General features: G+C 44.4%; 1 long non-coding RNA gene across 2 annotated transcripts; it reads left to right on the forward strand.

The window, feature by feature from the left end:
- Positions 1-359: 359 nt before the first annotated feature.
- Positions 360-20,226, forward strand: LOC122457560. Of its 2 annotated transcripts, none has more exons than XR_006277148.1 (3): positions 360-968; positions 18,614-19,226; positions 19,923-20,226. It is a non-coding gene; the product is annotated as an uncharacterized LOC122457560 (long non-coding RNA). The 2 variants fall into 2 exon arrangements; XR_006277149.1 differs by having other exon boundaries at positions 19,069-19,226.
- Positions 20,227-23,269: the final 3,043 nt, after the last annotated feature.

Here is a 23,269-nt window from a genome sequence, read left to right on the forward strand (position 1 = left end):
CAAGAGCTAGCCCTAAAGGTGCTGCAGCACTGTTAAGAATGAAGAATGCACGGCTTTTCTAATCTCATTCTCATGCGTTACTGTATCTTGGTTCAGAAGTTCTATAAAATGCCTCCACTATAGCAGTTCCCAGGCCATTTCTCCTACATTTTCATGCAAACCACGATCCTGTTAGTGCTCCACAAAAGCAACACTTGATACAACTGACCTCTGTGACTAACCAAGATCCAGCCTTACATTGCTTAGTATGCTAACAGAGAAACTTGCCAAGGGGCCACTCCACTTAGAACATGGAACAGAGAATATGGAGCAGGTAATACTGACAGGCTAACTTGGCCATGAACATTTGTGATGCTGTTTATATACCTCACCCTGGCAGAGAAAGGGTTAACAGGAGCTTGAGTGCTCAATTAGCCCACCTGATTGCACCTAGAGTGGCATTAGGCACAGTTAGTTACCAGATGCAGCTTGGAGCTCAGAGCAGTAGAAGGAGCGTATCAGCAGGGAGGTGAGCTAGGGGAGAAGGGGTATAGGATTTCCTCTCTCAGAGAGAAGATCCTGGGGGGAGTTAGTCCTGTAGTGGGATTGATACATGGGCTAAGCTCCAGTGAGGCAAGTCTGTGGATTGGTGATCTAGAAGAGGAACAGACAGCTGGGAAGAGATCAGAGGGACTAAAATGTCAAGCCTAGGGCAGGCAGGAGCAGCAGAAGTTGTTTGGTTTCATTTGGGGGGTTGATTTCTGCTGGGGCGAAGCAGCCAGTTCTCTGAAAGAGTGGGGTTGAAGAGCAGCTCAGAAGGGCTGGCCGGTGTTATTTGGTGACCAGTATTGGGGAGTGTGATGATGCCAAAGGGGGGGGACTTTAGTGATGGCCTGAGGCCCCAATCACCAGACCACAGCAGCCCAAGGATATGAGGAGGCAGAAGTGTCCCAGTGCTGAGTCTTGCTACAAGGAGTTGCTCCAGGATGGTGAGTTGGTCACAACATCCATATATGCTCCTATTGCTAGGCTTCCACACAGCTCTTGATATGGTTGAGTATGGAATCCTGTTGTCCTTCCTCAGAGGTGTTTCTTTTTCTGATTGATGAGATGCATTGTGGCTGGCTGCTGGCATGTGTTGCGTGGTACATTATCTCACTGGCAAATGGGTGCTATCACAAGTGCCAGTGCCACAATATTTCCTTTGCATTGACCCTACTGCATCTATAAGCTGGTGCTACATCCCATCTATAATCTAAGGCTCCTCTGAAGGCTGATGTGCAACAGAACTGTCTTCTTGAGGACACTCCTGCCTTTATAAGAATGTCTGTTTCACTTGTCTTGTAATTGTTATCATTCAAAGCCATACATTTCCCTGCTCCCCAGGTAGTGCTGGGGAGTATTTTTTTTAAAAAAAAAAAAAAAAAGCTCTAATGTACTAAAGATGGAAAGCATTTCATTTGGAAATAGGTACCTACTGGCTTTGCTTATATTAGTTTAGTATATGTGGTAGCAGGAGCTCATTTCCCTGAAAAGCAGAGATGGGTTTGTCATACCAATCAGTGCAGGTGCTTGAAGGGAAGCAGTTTAAACATACTCTTTCTACATAGTCCACTGCTCGCTAATCAAACTTTGTAACAAGCTCATAGATTTTGCCAATAGCCTTTGTCTAATATGTTTTTAATCAATGTGTGGGCTTCTAATTTGCATATTAATGGCAGTGAGGCGCTGTCAGAAGGTGATGTTGATGAGCTGGTTATCATGTTTATGTAGCTAGTTTAGGCAGAAAAAGAAAAGATATCTTCTATAAGAAATAGCAGGAGTTGCATCTCTTTTACAAGACCTACTGCTGTCTATCACTATCATTTTAGTCACCTCTTGATAACACATAAAATAATACAGCCATTAGTCTTTTGTTTTTGTTCCTTTTTGAAACAGGGATAATTTACGTAAAGAATGAGACATGACTTATGACTGTTGGGATATGTCTAAGCAGCTATTGTCACATTTTCAATGGGCAGTTGTGAGTCATAAAATACCAAAAACCTAGTATGACCTGATGGAAGTAGCAACTTACTGCACCTGGCCCTACCAAAGTAATTGAAAGTGACAACAGTAAATAGCAAAATAGAATGGTGCAGTTCACTCCCCTGGTTGCTGGTATCTTAAAGTTTCCCCTCAGTGTAGTTAAGGCCTAATCAGCCTGACTTCTGTAATTTCTCATGAGGATAAAATACTTGTAGGGTTTCTCATAAAGCATGTTTTATAAAAACTGAACAGTGGCATCTTGTGTGTAATTCAGAACCTGACATGCTTGCGGAGAGCTGTGCATGTGTGTGCTGCATACTGGTGTTTCCATATCAAAGGGTACATGGCCAGGAGTTTGACGAGTGAGGGCTCAGGAAAGGTACAGAGATAGGCCCGGTTTAAAAATATTTAGCACTGATTGTCTGTTCCAAACATTCACTTCATAAACACCCTGTGACATAATCCAATATTATCCCTGCTTTTCTGATGAGGGGGATGGAGGAATTGAGGCAAATGATCTCATTTTAATGAGACTTAGGCTTCTTAGGCATTCTTGCAAATTCTGTACAAAGTTAATATCTTAGCTCTCTCTGCCTTTGTAGCTTGTGGTAAGGGATTAGCTCTTGCGAAGGATGGTCTTGGGGTTAAGGCACTGGACCCTGGGACACAAGAAAGCTGTGTTCAATTCTCATCTCTGTCATAGACTGCCTCCATTTCCTCTTCTGTAAAATGGGAATAGTTGTGCTTTCCTACCTTGACAGGAAAGAATTGAAAGAATACATTCATTAATGTTGGTAAGCCACCCACATATTACAGTGAAGGAGGCTGTGTAATTATTTCTCTAGAGATCCTGGCTCCCAGTCCTGTGCATAGACCATAACTTTTCTCACTAAAGGATATTGTGCTTTGTTGGTGTATGAGTGGGTGACCCTCTCTCTTTGGCCTGTTCTAATGTCCAGACTAGTAGTGTTAGAGCCATTAGGTCTGAAATATGATTGTGGTTTAAGAAGGTTGGTTTTATTATTTTTTTTTTCTCATCTGTGAGAACTTTCTACCCTGAGAGATTTAGTGTATTGGCAGCAAGGCTGCTTAAACAAGAAGCTAATTGAGAATGGCTTTATGTACTTTGCCATGGATACTGTTTATTACCATAACCTCTGAAATCATTAATGAAGTGTTAGCCAAAGCTACAGACAGAATCAGAGCTGGGATTAGGGCTGTGGAGCTCCCAGTCCTGTAATCAGGCCCTGAGGCCTGGAGGGTGAGCTGATGTACACCGGCTGGCCTTCACTCCTCCTATATAAACTTCCGTGCTATACTGCTCAGCAGAAAAAACTATAGGAAGCCAAAAGAAGGGATGAAAGGAGAGAATATAGAAGAGGGGGTGGGAGGAGAACGTGTTAATGCCAGCACCATTGTGATTCTTCTGAGTGCTATTGTATTTCTCTGGTAGAAAAGTTTCAGAGTAGCAGCCGTGTTAGTCTGTATTCACAAAAAGAAAAGGAGGACTTGTGGCACCTTAGAGACTAACACATTTATTTGAGCATAAGTTTTCGTGAGCTATAGCTCACTTCATCAGATTCATTTAGCTATAGCTCACGAAACCTTATGCTCAAATACATTTGTTAGTCTCTAAAGTGCCACAAGTACTCATTTTCTTTTTGTGAATACAGACTAAAGTGCCACAAGTCCTCCTTCTGGTAAAAAAGGAATGACAGGAAAAGCAGAGTCTCTGGGCTAGCAAGGGCTTGGAGGAGGTGGAGCAAATTAGCACTTCCAGTGTTTGTCTTAGCGCTAAACCTACTTCACTCTTTAGACAAGTGTAAGTAAATTTTAAATGTGCTCTCTTACCCTGAGACCAAAGAACATAGTTAATAATGCACATACGGAGATGAAACAAAGGTGTTTCTCTTGTCTTAATTCCACGCTGTGAACAAAGCAGGTAGTGCTGTTTCCCTTAGGGAGTGATCAGCCCAGGGGAAGGTAGAATTAGTGAAGGGGCAGCCAACCTTTCCGACAGGATCCCAGTTACTGTACTAGAAAGAAGCAGCCATTGGTCAGCATTACCCCACATTCCACTCGGAAAGAGCACACTGGATAAGAATGTAAAGGAGGTCACTGTTAACCATCTACCCCAAAACCTCATTTGCTGTGTAAGTTGCCTGCAGCAGGGGAGTGAGCTGAAAGCCAGGGTAAGGCATTGTTCATGTTTCTAATACACAAATATTAAAAGTGACAAGACTTAAAAAACCTAACTGCTCACAACTCCATGAGCAGACACCCCCAGTATGGTGAATTATGGGCTTTCAATCACATCAGTTCCATAAGAATAGACTCACTGCAGCTGACTTAAATCATAGTCTGCAGCTCCTGAAACTGCCTTCTATGTACTGTTTATGGGACAAAGAGAAATATAAGGTTAAATTTAAAAAAACAATAAACCCATAAACGTTCCTTATAAAGAAAGTAGCTGGAGTAATAGCACAAAGCAAAGATGTAGGATGTATGTTTTGCTCCAGAATTAAAATGCATTTATATAATCATAGCTGTTAGCATAGAAAATGTAAATAACTGGGTGAGTTTAAATTAAAAAATTTTACAACAGTGAGGTTTTGTGAATACATACTGGATTCGTGCAAAAAGCCCATATTTCATTAGGAGATACAACAATATTTCAAATAACTCTTTCAGTCTCTTAGCTGGGACAATATTTTATCTGTTCCTCACTGCTGAAGGTGGAGACTACATCCATCTAAGCAAAAACCCCTTATAAGTTGGTTATGGGTGATTACTTGAGCCAATTTTCTACAAAACTGAGAAGTTTGGCAACCTGCCCATTATCACATTGGCATATTCAGCAGTAATGTTGAAGAGACAATATTATGAAGTTGTATCCCACCCCTTTGATTCAAGATGACACAATTATCATGTATGGCATGTAATGCCAACCCCGCAATGAGATCAGAGCCTAGTACCTTAAATGCAGTCCTTTACTACTTGAGCTACCAGCAGTCCTTAGCTGGTAGCAGTGGTAGGCTGTAATCCTGGAATAGGAGCAGTCTCTCCAGTAAGATGCAGCACACTGAGTGAAGGGAAGCTTATCCTGAGTTATACAGGTGTTCAAATTCCCCATGTGAGCCTCTTCTGTGCTATGTACAACTATCACACAACATGGAATCTGCCTTCATGACTACTGAAGGAGTACTTGTGGCACCTTGGAGACTAACAAATTTATTAGAGCATAAACTTTCATGAGCTACAGCTCACTTCATTGGATGCATAGAATGGAACATATAATAAGATAGATAGATATATTATACACACACACACACACACACACAGAAGTTGGAAGTTACCATACAAACTGTGAGAGGCTAATTAGTTAAGATGAGCTATTATCAGCAGGCGGGGAAAAAAAAAACCTTTTTTAGTGATAATCAAGATGGCCCATTTAGACAGTTGACAAGAAGATGTGAGGATACTTAGCTTAAGGAAATAGATTCAATATGTGTAATGACCCAGCCAGTCCCAGTCTCTATTCAAACCCAAGTTAATGGTATCTAGTTTGCATATTAATTCAAGCTCAGCAATTTCTTGTTGGAGTCTGTTTTTGAAGCTTTTCTGTTGCAAAATTGCCATCCTTAAATCTTTTACTGAGTGGCCATAGAGGTTGAAGTGTTCTCCTACTGGTTTTTGAATGTTATCTTTGCAATCCTTTGATCCATGGTAGGCTGTGTGAGGCTGACCCCTCTGTATTAATCAGAGCCTGCCAACAGCCTCAAGAGGCCAATTTGACAACCAGGGATCACCTAAGCATAAGGAACCCATGGTCCTGCCCACTGTGTTCTGATCATGCCCTTGTGCTAGGAGAGGGAGTTGGTGGAGGAGCCATTATGATGGACAGTCAAGCCCCTCATACCTTTGAAAAATCTCCCTGTTGGTGTGTTTCTTTAGCTGGCATTAGAATGATTTTAGGGCTGCTTTTCAAGCATTTCCATCCTGAAGAATAGAAAAGGTGAAAATCTAATTCAAAAAGACATCCTCCTCCATCTTTCTCTCACTCTTAAGTGAAGGCAGCTCTGGGGTCACAGTTCAGGTGCTGCCAGCCAAATAGCCTTAATTCTCTTTTCTGTTTATGTAGTAACATGCACTTATGCCAATCAAGTCAGCTAGTATTTGTACGGGTGGATGCAGAAAGTATTACTGTTTACAGCACTTGTGTAATTTTCCTCTTCCTTTATTTCACATTCCTAAGGTATACAAGATGAGCAGCTTCTGTACACAGAGACACACCTGTGCAGAACAAATGGCAGGATGGTCCTTAGTGTGGGATCTATACACATATATTGCCTCCTCTATGTGGTCATACAAAATGTGCAGCCAACAATGTGTGTTGGGCTTTTGGTTTTGCCATGTGTTTTGGAGTAAGCAGTCACCGGGGTGTGTCTCTCACCAGTGGTATTTGCATCCTGATCTTTGGGTCTCTAGTTGAAGGTAATTAGAGGCCCAGACTGCTCCAATCTGTACTTGAAGCTCATTCCACAAATGTAAACTGCACCTGCAATCGGAGAGGCCTGGCCTGTGCTAGCTGACATTATACCTCTAAATCACCACAATTGTCATACGTGCCTTCCCCGCCCCCCCCTTGCCCCCATATTAGTCACTTCTCTATAGAGATTTGTAATTGTTCATGGCTTAGTGTGTTAAAGGGAACTCTCAGCTCATGGGTGATGTTGATAAACAGCCCCAAACTGAAACCTTAGAAATTTTCATTGCCAGGCATTGACTCGCATAGCTACCAGTATTCTTCTCCCAGATGCTGAACCACAAAGACCTGTAATAAAAGCCTGGCCCAGATCCTGCAGTGAGTTCTGTATGGCTGGATTTGTGTGTCATTACACCAGTGCAGCTCCTTCTTGGCGTAGCGACGCATCTGTGGCGAAAGAGGGATAGGATTGGGGCCTCGTGGAATCTGCAGAGGAGTATTGCATGAGGCTCCTGTGGCTTATCCCATAAACGCCCAATTGAAGTTAACCACCCAGTCCTTTTGTATAAAGTACTGGCAGGAAGGGTGGCTAGAAGTATAGCAGAGGACAGCTCTCACGAGAGACAGGACAGGGCAGGGTTAAAGGATGGCTTTTCAGCTGATTGTGCCCATTGGACAGTGAAGCACAGTTGATGAGCAGGACAGTATTAATCAGCAAAGTCTGTGGAAATATTCCAGCATGTGCTGATGTAACCTTGAGAGTCCCCTAAACCAAAATATTAAATAACCCCAACTATACATACAACATGATGGGGGCTAATTTAGCTACAACTAATCAGTAGAAAGATCTTGGAGTCATCGTGGATAAGTCTCTGAAGACGTCCATGCAGTGTGCAGCGGCAGTCAAAAAAGCAAATGGGATGTTAGGAATCATTAAAAAAGAGATAGAGAATAAGACGGAGAATATCTTATTGCCCTTATATAAATGCATAGTACACCCACAACTTGAATACTGCATACAGATGTGATCCCCTCATCTCAAAAAAGATATACTGGCATCAGAAAAGAGCAACTAAAATGATTACGGGTTTGGAACGGGTCCCATATAAGGAGAGATTAAAGAAGCTAGGACTTTTCAGCTTGGAAAAGAGGAGACTAAGGGGGATATGATAGAGGTCTATAAAATCATGAGTGGTGTGGAGAAAGTGAATAAGGAAGTTATTTACTTGTTCCCATAATATAAGAACTAGGAGCCACCAAATGAAATTAATGGGTAGCAGGTTTAAAACAAATAAAAGGAAGTTCTTCTTCACTCAGCGCACAGTCAACCTGTGGAACTCCTTGCCTGAGGAAGTTGTGAAGGCTAGGACTATAACAGGGTTTAAAAGAGAACTGGATAAATTCATGGAGGTTAAGTCCATTAATGGCTATTAGCCAGGATGGGTAAGGAATGGTGTCCCTAGCCTCTGTTTGTCAGAGGTGGAGATGGATGGCAGGAGAGAGATCACTTGATCATTACCTGTTAGGTTCACTCCCTCTGGGGCACCTGGCATTGGCCGCTGCCGGTAGACAGGATACTGGGCTGGATGGACCTTTGGTCTCCCCCAGTATGGCCGTTCTTATGCTTTTTGATTTGTTCTCTGTGCAAACATATCTCCTAGAAATCACAAATCAGCTCTTCCTTAAAACTAATCTCCTGTCGATGTTGCCATATGGTGGCCTAATAGTAAGTGCTTGCGAGCTCTGAAAACAGCTAGGGAGGCAAAGTCACACAGATGTCATGCTGTCCTTACTAAAGACTTGCTGATTTCATACGTCAAATAACCTAGCTTTGGCTTTTCCCCTCCACTTCTTGCTTAGGACTCAGCAACTATACTTCTAACCGTGAACTCTAGAGCTCAAAGGATGTGATGGGCAGTCAGTGCACATCTATAGAAGCCTGTTATTGGCAGAGAGGCTCGCCCGTTATCACAAACCAGCTGACAGTCAACTAATTGCTCACAACATTTAAAATGAGGTAAAGCTAGAGAATTGACCCTGTAGGGCAGGAGTGGCCAACCTGTGGCTCCGGAGCCACGTGCGGCTCTTCAGAAGTTAATATGCAGCTCCTTGTATAGGCACTGACTCCAGGGCTGGAGCTACAGGTGCCAACTTTGCAATGTGCTGTGTGGTGCTCACTGCTCAACCCCCGGCTCTGCCATAGGCCCTGCCCTTGCTCCTCCCTCTTCCCTCCCCCCCCCAGAGCCTCCTGCATGCCACGAAACAGCTGATTGGGAGGTGTGGGGACGGAGGGGGAGGTGCTGATCGGTGGGGCTGCCGGTGGGTGGGAGGCACTGGCAGTGGTGGGGGGGAGGTGATGGGGAGGCGGTTAGGAGGCTGCTGATGTATTACTGTGGCTCTTTGACAATGTACATTGGTAAATTCTGGCTCCTTCTCAAGCTGGCCACCCCTGCCGTAGGGTATTCCTAGCCTCAAACAGCTGTAGAAGTACATCTGCAATATGAACCCTAGGATGATGACAATAAAGAGATGACTTGGCAATTTTGTAGCACTTTCCATTTGAAGGTGTCAGTGTTTTACAAATATGAATAAATCAAGGCCTCCCAACATACAAGTGAAGGAGTACAGTATCCTATCCTATTCTACAGCTGGGGAAACTGATTCACAGAGCAGTGAATTGACCTGATGCAGATCAGACCATGGCAGAGCTGGAATTAGAACCAAGAGGTTCCTCATGACTTCCATTTCCTTGATGTATCTACTAGGCCAATGAACTAACAAGCCAGGTGGTCTGAAGCCATCTCCCCTAGGATTTGTTGTCTTTGCTCACTTCAATTGGGATTGATAGACTTGCCCCAACCACTCTGGGCTCCACTCCTCATAAATCCCAGTTTTATAATTTAATATGGTGCCCTTGCTCTTGTGCCAAGACAGACAGCATGTTCCAAAATGCCTGGAAGTCTCTTCTCTGAAACAAAACAGGCATGTCAGGGAGTGAGCGTTTCTTTTCAGGATGGACTAAAGCTTCTAAACTTGGGAGAGCCCTTGGGATCAGCACGGTTCAGCTGCATAGGGCTGAGTCTTTCTGCTCATGACAACTGGCAGTCTGGTGGGTGACTTCTCCCACCAGAAGCTAGGCACAGTCAGATTCTTCATGAGACAAGCACTGAGTAATGCTACCTACTGCTAGATCCCTGGAGTGACTCAACCCACCATGTTTCTACGAATCAAACCGCCTAGCCCTTGGGTGCCCGTGGGTAGACACACACTGTTTGGGGATTACTCATCTCTGTGGCATGATGTTTTCCCAAATTGGATGCAATGTGAAGAGAGCCGCCTCCTCTCCTATTAAAAGGCTAAGCATGGATTGGTATTAGGGAAGCTTGCAAAGGCCCAGCTGCTTATTAATAGCTGTAGATCAAATCTGCCCTCTTTTGTACTAGACTAAGTGTTAGCAGACTACAAATCCCTCTGAGGAATTCAAACAAACTATCAGAAAGCTGCATCCTCAGCAAAGGGCAGATCCAAACCCACAGTAAATCTTCCTCTGGTCCAAAACTAGCACAGAGAAAGATGTCGCCAGTGTCCCCCATTCTAGCAACATGTTTCTGGAATAAGTTAGCTCTACTTGGGGTACAGCCTGAATGCCACCCTGGCAAATGGTGTTTTTTCCCTTCTACTTATAAATAATGTGTTTGTGACTTTGTTTTTTTTCAATAGCCGAACCAGTGTTCTATATTTGAAATCAGAGAGCTTTTAAAAGTTACTGAAACCAATCTATCTTTACAGTATTTGAAATATCTAAATATATTGCTTTGCATTAAACCAAAACAACCCCACTGTGTACACTGGGCACGTTGGTGCTGCATTACATAGATATGTATTATCCACTTTGCAATCACTGTTCCAATTTTTCATGCAAGACACGGTGGTTGCATTCTGTATGTGAAAATGCCCAGCCCAGTAACCTCTCTTTTAAGCGCAGCTCGCTCGTGTATGAGCCATTTGTAATGTGAGTATATTTAAAAGCATTAGCAGTGCTAGAAATAAACCATCTTGAAATCTGACTTCTTTGGGGTTTGTGTTGTCAGTTACAGTAGGCCACACAATGCCTGTGAACGATCTGTTTGGGAGATGGGAGGAATAGTCTGTTTGTTTGTTTTAGGCAAGTAACTCCCCTCTCCCCTTCCCTCCATACAAATCTAATGTCCTTTGCAATGTACATGCCCCTATCCCCTGTAAAGGTGACCTACAAATCACAACATTGTACCTTCATGCATCCGATGAAGTGAGCTGTAGCTCACGAAAGCTTATGCTCAAATAAATTTGTTAGTCTCTAAGGTGCTACAAGTACTCCTTTTCTTTTTGCAAACATTGTACCTGGTTACCAGGACAAAAATCTTAATCTCTTATCCTTAAAATGAGTGTTGCATTTAATCACAGACAAAGTGTGTAAAGAATAAGAAACGATCGAATCAATACCAGTAATGCCTCTGTGGTCTACAACCAGCATAAGAATTATAGGTATTGAGTAACCACATCTGTCAAGTCCCAGCCCAGGGAGAGCGTTCAAGCTCTACTCTCAACAATCCTTTCTGTAATGAAGTCATTATAATGACAAAAAGGATGTCTTTGCTCATGGGGAAGGAGCGGGGATGCAAGGCTCAGCTTTCCCCACTCAGGGGCCAGCAGGCTCCTAAGTCTCTGAAACTGACATATGCTTGGAATTTCCAGCCTCAGACGGAGACTTGCTCTTTGCTCAGATCAGCGTGAAGAAAGAAGGGATTGGTGAATCCCCAGCCTCGGAATCCAAATTCTAGCCACCTTCAGGAGCCTCTTTTCTGGCTGATGCAAAATACTCAGGATCCAGTATGGAAATGGAGAGGCACAAAAGGGGGCCTGAGTCTGGGGGAGAGAGAGCAGCAGTGTCACAAGAATATGCAGAGGGACACTTGGATGCTGTGGTAATGTGTATGGTGTGGCAGCCTGGATGGATGAGAACTGAGACTGCTTTGATGATCAGGGTATATTTTATATAGGGAATGAGTGAGGAGTAACAAAAATGGCTGCCATGTAGTCGTATGACTCGTACACTATACTGACTGGCTAGAGTGCTCTTATGAGACTTGTAAAGCTCCCTGCCAGGTCAGGCTGGGCACAGGCAAATATTTTCTGACTCCTGTTTGGAAGCACTGGGCTTGCCCAATAGTGCTAATATTCAAGCTGCTTGGGAAAGGAGATAATTGGTTCACCAAACCATGGAAGAAAAGCACCTAAGCCCAATATTGCAGCCTTAAAAGGAATTTCCTGGATTCACTGGTGGAGATCCGATGTTGGATATTATACTAATGGAGCCGTAGAAGTATCTAGGTAGGTAGACCCTGAACTTAGTTATTATGGGTGTTTTCGTAGACATGTAGGCCTGGAAGGGGCCTCAAGAAATCCTCAAGTCCATCCTCCTGTGCTGACCCAGGACCAAGTAAACCTAGACCATCCCTGACAGGGGTTTGTCCAGCCTGTTCTTTTAAAAACCTCCAATGATGGGGATTCCACCCCCTCTCCCTTGGAAGCTTATTCCACATCTTAACTACCTTTATAGTTAGAAAGTTTTTCTTAATATCTAACCTCAGTCTCCCTTGCTATAGATTCAGCCCATCACTTCTTGTCCTTCCTTCAGTGAACATGGAGAACTATTGATCCCCATCCTCTTTATAACAGCCCTTAACATATTGAAGATTGTTATGAGGTGCCAGCCCCCCGCCCCCAGGGTTGCCAAGTCTCCAGGAATTAAAGATTAATCTTTAATTAAAGATTATGTTGTGATGAAATCTCAAGGAATACATCCAACCAAAATTGGCAACTGTAGTCCCGCCCCCCGACATCTTTTTCTCAAGACTAAACAGGCCTGTTTTTTAACCTTTCTGCACAGGTGAGGTTTTCTAAACATTTTTATCATTTTTATTGCTCTCCTTTGGACTCTCCAATGTATCCAAATCTCTGTTAAAGTGGAGCATCCAGAATTGGATACAGTAATCCAGCTGCGGCCTCACGATTGGTGAGCAGACATGTACAATTATCTCCCATATCTTATATATGATATTCCTGTTTAATACATCTCGGAATATATAGCAGGTTTTTTAGAAACTGCATCAGATTGACTCTGATTCAATTTATGAGCCACTATAACCCCTAGATCTTTCAGCACTACTACCACCCAACCAGTTTCTCGTTGTGTATTTGATTTTTTTCCCCTTCCCAAGTGTAGTACTTTGCACTTGTCCTTACTGAATTTCACCTTGTTCATTTCAGACCAATTATCTAATTTGTCTAGGTCACTTTGAATTTTAATCCTGTCCTCCAAAGCACTTGCAAGCCCTCCAGCTTGGTATCCTCTGCAAGTTTTACAAGCATAGTCTCCATTCCATTATCAAGTCATTAATAAAAATACTGCATTGTACCACAGCCCCTGCAAAACCCTACTACATTAGATTTCCTTGTCCTTAAGCTTTCTTAGAAGGTTCTCCTTAGAAGTGCACAGGTTACCTGGGGTCCTGGAAGTAGTTCCATTGTAGGGGTCACAAATATGGATTTGAGCATAACAGCTAAAAGAAATTGACCCAGAAAGATCCATAACTGCGGGCTCCCTGGCAAGTAAAGAAATGAACTTCTATTTGATTTGTCCCCGTGAAGGAAATGAATTCCATGTCCCAGCTCCCATGTATTACTGAGATCTGTCATTTCCAAGGTGGCACAGCCTTAAACTTCCAGTGACTCACCCAAATAAAGCCTTTGCATTCACCTCAACATACCAGCCCTATATCCGGTACAGTGTTCTTCCAGCTGTGCTGGCATGGGCAATGGAACCCACACAATTTATGGATAATTGGTGTGTACTGCTATAAGCAGAGTTTGTGGTTCAGTATCACTTTGGGGCGGATTTCAATCAATTACAAAGAAGTAATTGCCTCCCTCTTGTTTTCTTCTCTGGGGTTGCTGTATAATTCTACTGTGTTGGAGTGCACACATGCACTTTCTACTGAAGAACCCAAGGTTTAGCATGGGATGCTTGTGAAGCAGAAAGAAACACAAAAGAAAATCTGCAGCCCATCATTTACCTACCAACAAAGTGTCAATTTGTGTGACAAATGTGAGGAAACTTCTGCACTGTGGTTATGAAAATTGAGTGTCACTCAGTTTACCTGCTTACTTTGTACATTGCCACCTACTGGATCTAGAGACACTCACTGGGAATCCTAGAATATCAGGGTTGGAATGGACCTCGGGAGGTCATCTAGTCCAACCCCCTGCTCAAAGCAGGACCAATCCTCCACTAATGTCAAGATTGGTATGAATGAGCTATCAAGGACTGTCCTGGAGCCTCTTTGGACTGAAGTGTGTTCTGTCTCGGCCATGATCTGTACAGCATCAAGTGCCGAGACTGACCAGAGGAGCTGTGACCAGGGAGAAGGAGGGAAGGGAACTTTAATGGGGGGGAGGGATAGCTCAGTAGTTTGAGCATTGGCCTGCTAAACCCAGGGTTGTGAGTTCAATCCTTGAGGGCGCCATTTAAGGTTCTTGGGCAAAAATTGGGGATAGGTCCTGCTTTGAGCAGGGGGTTGGACTAGATGATCTCCTGAGGTCCCTTCCAACCCTAATATTCTATGAACATGTATCTCCAAGGTAACTATTGACAATGGAGACCAATGAGCAGACCATAAACTTTGAATGACTGCTGGCCAAGAGGACTTTTTGGATGGGTGATTACCCATCAGAATTTCCTGCCGCACCCTCCATCTGAGCTGAGGTGGGGGGCAGTACAGTGGAAGGGGGCACAGTGTGACTGGGAATCGAAACAATGAACCCAAGTATTATGGGGCTTGTATTTTAAAAAAAAAAATTGCTCTCTGTGGGAAAGGATATTCCAATCCAGGACTATTGGCCAGGGCCAGGAAGGCTGGCTGCAGACTTGCAGTCTGTCTTCCATGCCAGGAGTAAGATGGAATCTCCTAACCAAGCAAGGAGGCGCTGACCAGATAGGTGACAGTTGTCTCTAGGCTTTTCTTTACCATTATAGCCACATATCCCTGTATGCTCTATTCCTGCTGACTAATAGATGCTGTCTTGTTTAGAAAAGGCTGTTCTGTGTGTCTGCTGATTGCATGGTTCCCAGGAAGGGAAGTCTCCTACAGAGTTCAAGCTCCTTTGGACCTCTTGCAGGAGCCACTGCGAGAAACAGGTGCTGACCCCATGGGCCCAGTCACGGAGTAGCAGAGCAACAGACCCTCCCCCCCCAACCCCCTTTGAGCAAAGTGGAGGCCCAGGAGCTGTTACCGAGAAGATGCTCCCAGAGACCCAGCCGAAGGGTCTGAGGCAAAGCACGCCCTGTAAGATCATGACAGTGTCTTACAAGATGAAGAAAGTAAAACCGAGTGGAGAATTCAATTCCCAGAGTTCTTCACCTTGAGCCCTGTCTGGCTGGCAGGGCTCCCAGTCTGCTCAACAAGGCTCCTGGCTCTTTGGGTGCCATTCACCCCATGGGTTTGGCCTTCACTCACTCATTCTCAATGTCCAGCTATGTGCAAGAAAGTCATGTGACCAATTCTCAAGTGTGACACCACCACCACTCCTCTTCCTTCCGCCCCCCCCGGCTGAATCAGTGTTCTGATTTCACTGCTCTCCTTGTGATTGTGCCTTGGAAAGCACCAGCTCCTGTTATGGATAATGTGGCGCTGTGTTTGTGGTCCCTGACTATTCCCAGCCCCCACACATGCTTGCCCTCTCTGGCAATATCACAGTGCAGAAGGCAATAGACCCCTACAATTAAATATCTCTGTCATAATTACAGCCATTCTGAGGATGTTGGCTTCTTTCCCACCAAATAAATATACAGCTTCAAAAAAAAAAAGGCTCAAAAAAGTAACATTTTATAAAAAAAAATTTGAGGCTAATGCCGAAGGGAGCTAAGGAAGCAAACAACATTCATTGATTCTTTGCCAACGAACACCACTGTTTACCACCTATTAATAATGGAAAACCCCAGCACACAGACTTCAGAACAACCTGTTCTTGGCAACAGCATTTACATTTGGACCTTTTCAAATTGCTGAGGATTTAGTATTCTGGCTTTGTCACTGGGTCCCTCGTGCTATTTTTAATGACCTAACATTTATTTAGGTGGATAGAGGGTGCATACTAATTGTCTTGTGTTCTTTCCTGGTTCAAGTTAACATACCCCTCCTGCTTTTAATGGGACAGCTTCAGTGGCTGAGGTGCTAGTAACTGTGACAGAAGCTGTGCTATGATCTCTTATGGAATGTAATGCATCCGATGAAGTGAGCTGTAGCTCACGAAAGCTTATGCTCTAATAAATTTGTTAGTCTCTAAGGTGCCACAAGTACTCCTTTTCTTTTTGAGAATACAGACTAACACGGCTGCTACTCTGAAACTTATGGAATGTAATTATCTTTGCAATTTAACTGTTACAACCTCAGCATGAATTCCAGCTGGAGTATGGGAAGGACACACGGACCCTAATATCTGTCATTTCACAAGACTTTTAATGTCCAAGGAGAAATGCCTGCCACTCAACTTCCATTAATGTCCTCTGTTTTCACTCACTCATAACTCCACAGCTTCCTCAAAACACTCCCTTTTGGACTAAAACTTTCTATGTCTGGTCTCAGCAGAAGGGTGATTTCTTTTTGGACAGTACAAGAATACGTCACTCAGATACTTTCCTTCTAACTCAGAAATGTCTTAAGCTTTTTGCACTATGTTCTCATGCACTTTGCACTTTGACAAGTCAGGAGGTCAGACTAGATTATCATAATGGTCCCTTCTGACCTTAGTCTATGATTCTGTAAGATTTCAATGAGGGTTAGATCCTGGTAAATCTGGGATAAAATGATAAGCAATTTAAAAATTGCTTTAGCAAACACGTACATAGCATAAAAACTTTATGCAACTTTTAGAGTTATTAACAAAACTCCTTAGCACAGACGGGATTAAACACACACAGGCTGATCTTCCCTGTTTTGTGTACATGTACTTGTACTAACCTGATGAGAGCAAGTGCAAGAATAAATAATGGTGTGGCCACAGTAGCGCAGATAGCAGCAGTGGAGGCCCAGCTGAGCCATGCAGGGTACAAACCTGCCTGAAACCAATGGGTATGTTCTCAGCATGGCTCAGCCATGACTCCACCCCACGCATGCAAACACACTCTCTCACACACACACACACTGAAGAGGTAAATGCAACCTTCTCCTGTGATAGAGCAAACTTGGACTCTCACCCATTCTTGACATACTGTCACACAGTCTTCTACATATTCAGCAAGTAGATTTTACAGGCACCAGATTGTCCCAGCTCTGGAGAGCTCAGTCTAAGGAGTGTTTGTTTGTAAAGCTCTCTGTGATTCTAAGATGAACAGTGCCAGGGAAGTGGAAAAGAAAAAGGAGTGAAGGTAATAAGTGGCCTTCAGAGACCAATGTCATCCTACCCGTGGGGATGGGCATTAGGCCCTGGGACAATGACACAATAATACCAGTCTTTCATGTCTGCCTGTCTCTGCCTTTTTAGCCAGTGGCTTCAGTACATTCTAGGTGGAAAATGAAGTCTTAATTTTTGTTTTTAATTAAAAAAAAAAAAAAGTGGGGAGGGCAGGGGGAAATCTTGATATGCAAAGTGAAACTGGATATCCAGACCAGTACACCTGTCTCGGGAGGTTCATTTGGAAAGGCCTCAAAGCACTCCAGACAGAGCTTGCCATGGAAAGTTTAGCTACATAAAACCCTGGAGCCATTCCGCAGCTGGTAGACCTCAATATATGTTTTTAATAATCAGTTGGTGTGGTTTTAATATAAAGAACAAATATCCTATTTAATAAGATGTGGTGTTAAGAAATATTTACAACGCTAAGAGTGATACTTGGTGGCTTTCCTCTCCGCTAATAGAACACCAGGCTATTGTTCTCTGTTGCATGTTAAGTAACTAACATTGGGAAGTAACGTCAGTAACTTCGATGTTAAATATTCTGTATAAACTTTCATACAGGGAATATATTAGAAAGGTGCCTACTGTACAGGATTCTTCATGCTAATCAAATATGCCAAGCAGTTCCGCTGTGTTCACCTTTTGTATCAGATCCTGTGTACCACTTAAGACTGAATCAAGACTTGCCTTTCCTCTTGTGCTTTCCAGGGCTAGTTGCTCCAAGAAGCAGTCACTAATGGTGTCTAAAAAATTTATTTCTCCATCCCATCATGATGTGTTCCCAGTCAACATAGGGATAGCTGAAATCCCCCATTATTGGGTTTTGTGTGTGTGTGTGTGTGTGTGTGTGTTGGGGGGTGGTGGTTGTGTTATTTTTTATTTTTAAAGCCTCTCTAATCTCCTTGAGCATTTCACAATCATCACTATCCTGGTCAGGTGGCTGGTAGTATATTCTTGCTGCTATATTCTTATTATTCAAGCGTGGAATCTCTATCTATAATGATTCTGCGGTATATTTGGTTCGCTTAAGATTTTTTACTATATTTGACTCCATATTTGGTGCTCTCAATTGTATGAGAAGGGTGACTGCGTTCTGCTCTATTCTGTTGAGGTTTTTATATCGTGTCTATTTGTGACATACTGTGGTATAATCCAGACGAGTGAGCTGCTGTCACCCCTGACCTGAAACCATGGGTGCCTTATCATGACCTGCTGAAGTAACCAGGCATGTCAGAAACGGTTACAGGGAAAATCTTAGCTTTACATGCTGTGTTGCTACACATTTTATCAAGACAATACTGACCAGCAAATTGAGTTCTCAAGTGGTCTCTTACAAGGTATACTTTTGTACAAAGATCATTACAATAGGGTGCAGGGTCTGAATACAGGGTATACTCTGTCACACCATTATCGTACCTTGTTTATTTTATTGCATTAATTTTACACTTTTTTAAAATTTTTCCAATACCCAGTCCCAGGCTCAGCCCATTTTATGGGGATTGCAGCTAGGCATTGCTAAAGCACGACTGGACACCCAGGGCAAACAGGTCTGTACCGCTCCTTCCCTAATGCACCCCATTGTGAGGAAGGGACCCAATACCAACACCAAACGTCCTCTTCTCTTAGCCCAGGTCTTAATGCCCTCCCATCACAGCCTCCTGATTGATGATCTTCCTGGCCACATTTGCATGCACAGGACTCTCGGTGCCCGCACAGGACTGCGGGGGCAGAAGATTGGAACGTATCCTCCCAGCCCTTAGGAACAAGTCTCCGAGTCAACCAACACTAGTTCCAACCACTGAATCCTTCTCCCGGAGATGCACAGAGGTCACTCTGGGAAGCCACAATGCAAGTGCTGGGTGGTGTCTAACAAAAGCCCAGTGCTATGGACTGCAGCTCAGCACCAAACACGCCAGTCACTGCCACATGTGCTAAAGGATTCACTCCATTAGCTGGAAACAGTTCCAGGCTCTTATCCCCGTGGGGTTCTGCCACTAAAGGGGGAAGCAATACCCTTATTCAATGTGTTGTGTGTCCCTGGCACCAGCTTTTCCTAGTACATAATTCTGATACCTTCCCAGATGATGCTGCAGAGGGGCAAGTCCGTGCCCTGCTGCTGTGCCCACAAAGCGATACCTTCACACCATATTCTAATTGGGGGAAGTGTTTCCTGGGATGACGTTTCTGCTGGGCTGTACTGAGTCAGAAGATGGCCACGCCGCCCTGTGTCCTAGCATTGGTAAGTTGGCTCTTTGTTTCTTCCTGGACAGTTCTATTTGACCCTCCCATGTGTGCCTTACTGTGCATAATAAACTTATCTAGCTAACTTTGCCGCTTCAGCATTCACTCTAGGATGGTAACCACCACTCCTTCCTCATCACCTTCGTCAGAAACAGGGAGGTTTTTGCTCAATGGCTTAAGATGAGGGCAGACTGAGGAGCCATCAGCCTAGCAGCAATCAAACTGTGACCCATTGTGTCTTTAATGCTATCTACAAACAGAGCAGCTGTGGAGAAGGATGAGGTGCTGTACTTGCTTGGAGGGATAGAGAGTGTTCTTTGTGCTTCCTATCCATCCATGAGACACAGGTGTGAAGAGTGGGTGCTCCTTGTTCATGCTACCCAAATGATAGGATGGTGTCTTAGTCTCCAGTTCCCCCACTGGAGCAGTCATGGAGAGAGTGCTTGATGATGATTCTACATGGAACCTTCCTTTCGCTCTTAGCCCTCATATGGTACTTGAGGAAAAAATACATTTAATTTATAATTGATACAGTAACTGACTATTTTAATGACCCAATCAATATTCCTCTTCCCATTATTATTGATGTAAATATTAATGATCTACAATCAAAAATGAATGTCAAGGGCATTTCAGGAGACAACCAGAATCTCCGACTACTGAGAAGGTTAACGGCTTTTTCTTTCCTTTCCAGCATGCCTAGCCCCAGGGTTGCATGTGCAAGGGGACTAGTGAGGGTAGAGAAGAGCAGGATTCAATGAGGTATGCTGGAGCAAATCATGGAGGGTTTTAGGAACAGGGCAGTTTGAATAGGACCCTGGAGTGAAGGTCCACTGCACTCGTACAGGGACAGGAGTGATGGGGTTGCACTTGCACCTGTGAGAAAATGGGCACGAGCACAACAGATGCAAGACTCCACCCAGGGAAGCTGCAGAAAGTCCCCACTGAGATGAGAGCTGGTGGTGGTGGAGGCTGTAGGGAAGGTGTATGTGATGGGATCAGTGAGTCTAGAGGGGGCATTTGGAAAAGGGCAAATGGAGCATGTGGGGCAGAGAGCTTCCTTCCTCTCCCTCCCCCCGCGGCTCTGGGGTAGTACTGAGGTAGAGGGGCCTGGGCTGTGGAACCTGCATTTTGTCAAGAGTTCCGGGTGGGCCTGTGGCTTAGAAACAGCTGAGTTGGCATTTTCATTTTGAAAACTTGTGTTTTTAAAAAATCATGCATGGTTGGGAAGTGTTGGCACAGAGCCATTTTTTATGGCTGTTATAGATTGTACCCTCAGGTTTGTAATGGAAATGCTGAGAGGCCCTTGCCCCTTCTAGCACTTGTGCAACTGCTGCAACATTTAATGATTCCACAATTCCTGAAAGTCCCATTCATCCATTTGTGCATAAGTGGCCTTTCAGATATGGAGCTCTGGGATTTGTCACAACAGCAAAGCGCCAGAGTTTGTGTTGACTGGATATCTAGGCTTCAAGTGCGAGACCATACCCAGACTTCTGTTTTTGTAGTTAGACCATTTAAATTAAGGCCCATCTCATCCCTGCTGAGAGAATAGCCAGGAGGGTCTGCAGGGGAGACGAACTCTGAGGACCCCTGCATGTAGGACCCCTGACATGGTCCAACAAGGGGGTGGAGTTGCATACACGCATGTGTGAACATCTCGCTCCCCCAGAGTAAAGGCTCTGAAGCCTGTCCTCTAGTCATGCAGATGCAACTGGCTATGGTTCTTAGAACTTCCCACCCCCCACTGCCAGGTCCCTAGTCCCTGCGGCCCCCACAATGCTGGGGTAGGGGGAGAAGGAGGCTATGCTGAAAAGCTAGAACAGGCTGAGACTGCAGTCTCTTTGACTAATTTCTGCAGAGCCGGAGGGGACGGGAGAATGTGCATCTCTAGCTCCCCCTGCACCACATCAGGGATCCTGAACATCACATAGGTGGGGGGGGGTGCTGCAGTGAGGGCTGAACATAAGCAGGCCACTCGTCTGGGGTTAAACCCGACAGCCCTGCTTTTCCAGGGTTCGTCCCCTGTCCGGTGACCGGGACTCAGACAGAACTGAACGAGGTTCTCTCTGGTATTGGATAGGGAGCTCCATTTTGAAGAACGTGCTGCTCCACCCCTGCTAGTGGGACCTCACCCACCAGGCCACACTGGTGGGGGTAGAGCATCTCTGGTTTTATGGGAATGTGTGAGTGGCCACGTTAGCTCAGTCCCACCTTGCAGAGAAGGCCTTCGATGAGTGGATCTGCAGGGGGCACATGGTGTGGCCCTCAGTTAGTTCTGTACTAACAAGGACTGTTAGGATCCCGTTATCCAATGGGTGAAAAGTCTGCCCTCGCTATGGGGCAGTGCAGTGTGTGTTCAGTATCTGAAGTGGCTCTGACCGCTAAGCCACCTCTACCACAATCCTTTTGCAGAACTGAGAGCCCTGCCAACAAGAAACACCTATCCCCACACCCGTTGTGTGGCCAGGCAGGGGCTCCTCCATATGCAGCACATCTGAGAGTGGTGCGGCTCACCCCTCCTCTTAAATAGCGAGGTTCAGTCCAAGGGACCAGCAGCAAGAGCCTTCTAACCAGCTGCAATTGCATGTGCACCATGGTGATCATTAATGGTGATAGTTTGCAAGTGCATTCAGCAAATCTTCTCCTGCACAGTTACCTTAAAATGTAGCCTTTTATGGTGCAATATCTGTATGTTACAGCATGTGCATGGCTTAACAAGATCTCCATCTCAAGGGAGGGCAGGTAAACTACATGTTACAATGTCACCAAGCTAATCCTGATAAGAAACATTAACACATGCCTGGTAACTCTGAAGGAAAACGTCTCTGGATCACTCAACACAAGGGCCGCTCTGAGTTATCTGGGATGAAAATGGCATTTCATGGGCTTCATGCCTGGGACTAGCGTATTGCCGAGAGAGGGAATGGACTCCAATCCATCTCTGCTAACAGAGGAAATGAGCTCCTGGGGTCCCATGCTAGTCACTAGAGCTCATTAGCCTAAAATGAAAATCAAATTATGCTTCAAGGCTGGAGACATTAAGTAAGGCTGGGTTCAGCCATTTGAACAGTAGAAGGAATTGTCTCTATAGCATTCCTGTAGGGAGATGCTGTTACTGAGTTCAGGTGATTGGCTTCCTAAGAACAATACTGAATTCTGGTTTTTCACCTCTTGGAGTTAGGGGAAATAGTACTTCCACAGTGTGCTTTGGGGTGATTCTTGTGTCCAGTAACCTCAAGCTTGGCCAGGTCCCAGCCTCCGGTAGCAAGAGCTCTCCTCCCAAGCTCACATATCAGATGTAGATTGGCATGTGTGGTTAGTAGCAGGAAATGCTCATTTGTAAGCGTCTGGCTCCTCTGCCCTTGTGCTCACATCACTCCTTGAACTGTTTGATTACAGTGTTCGCTGACCTCCTGGTTTCCCAGACCCAGCAGACTCCTGCCTACTATTCATAAGCAAAAGCAGTGGCGCTCTAGTCACTCGGTGAAACGGAGTTGTAAAACCTTGCCAGTCTAAACCTTGCCAATATAATCACTCATCAAAATTACTAAGCAAGGTAGGTAGAGCAGTAGATGAAATCACTAGGTTGTGTGTGGCTATGAATGGGAAAGATGCTGCAGGAAATGCAGCGCTGTGAAATCCCAGTGATTAAATAATACTGTTAAGTGCTGCCAATTTTGAAAAAGTTTGTCTGTGATAAATTCAGTTCTATTGACCTAGAGTTAGTTAGCCTCTGTCTATCTTTGAGTCTGCACAATGCATGGTCCCGGGGGTGTGTCAGACCTGCCTACTCCTTTTTTTTTTTTTTTTTTAAATCATTGTGTTGTTCCTAATGGCAAAACCATAGTTGTAGCCACTCAGTGAAAAACACAAAATCATTTGTTTTCCAGAGCTATTTTCATCGTGTGTTTAGTTCAGTTTGTGCGCTGATGTGATACAAGGCATGTGGGTGGAAACTTCAAAAGTTCCCAGGCTCCTATGTCACTCTTGAAAATAGAACTTTTGGTCCCATTGACAACCATGAGGATTAGCCTCCAA

This window comes from Dermochelys coriacea, chromosome 26 (assembly GCF_009764565.3).
Source record: "Dermochelys coriacea isolate rDerCor1 chromosome 26, rDerCor1.pri.v4, whole genome shotgun sequence".
Lineage (NCBI taxonomy): Eukaryota > Metazoa > Chordata > Testudines > Dermochelyidae > Dermochelys > Dermochelys coriacea.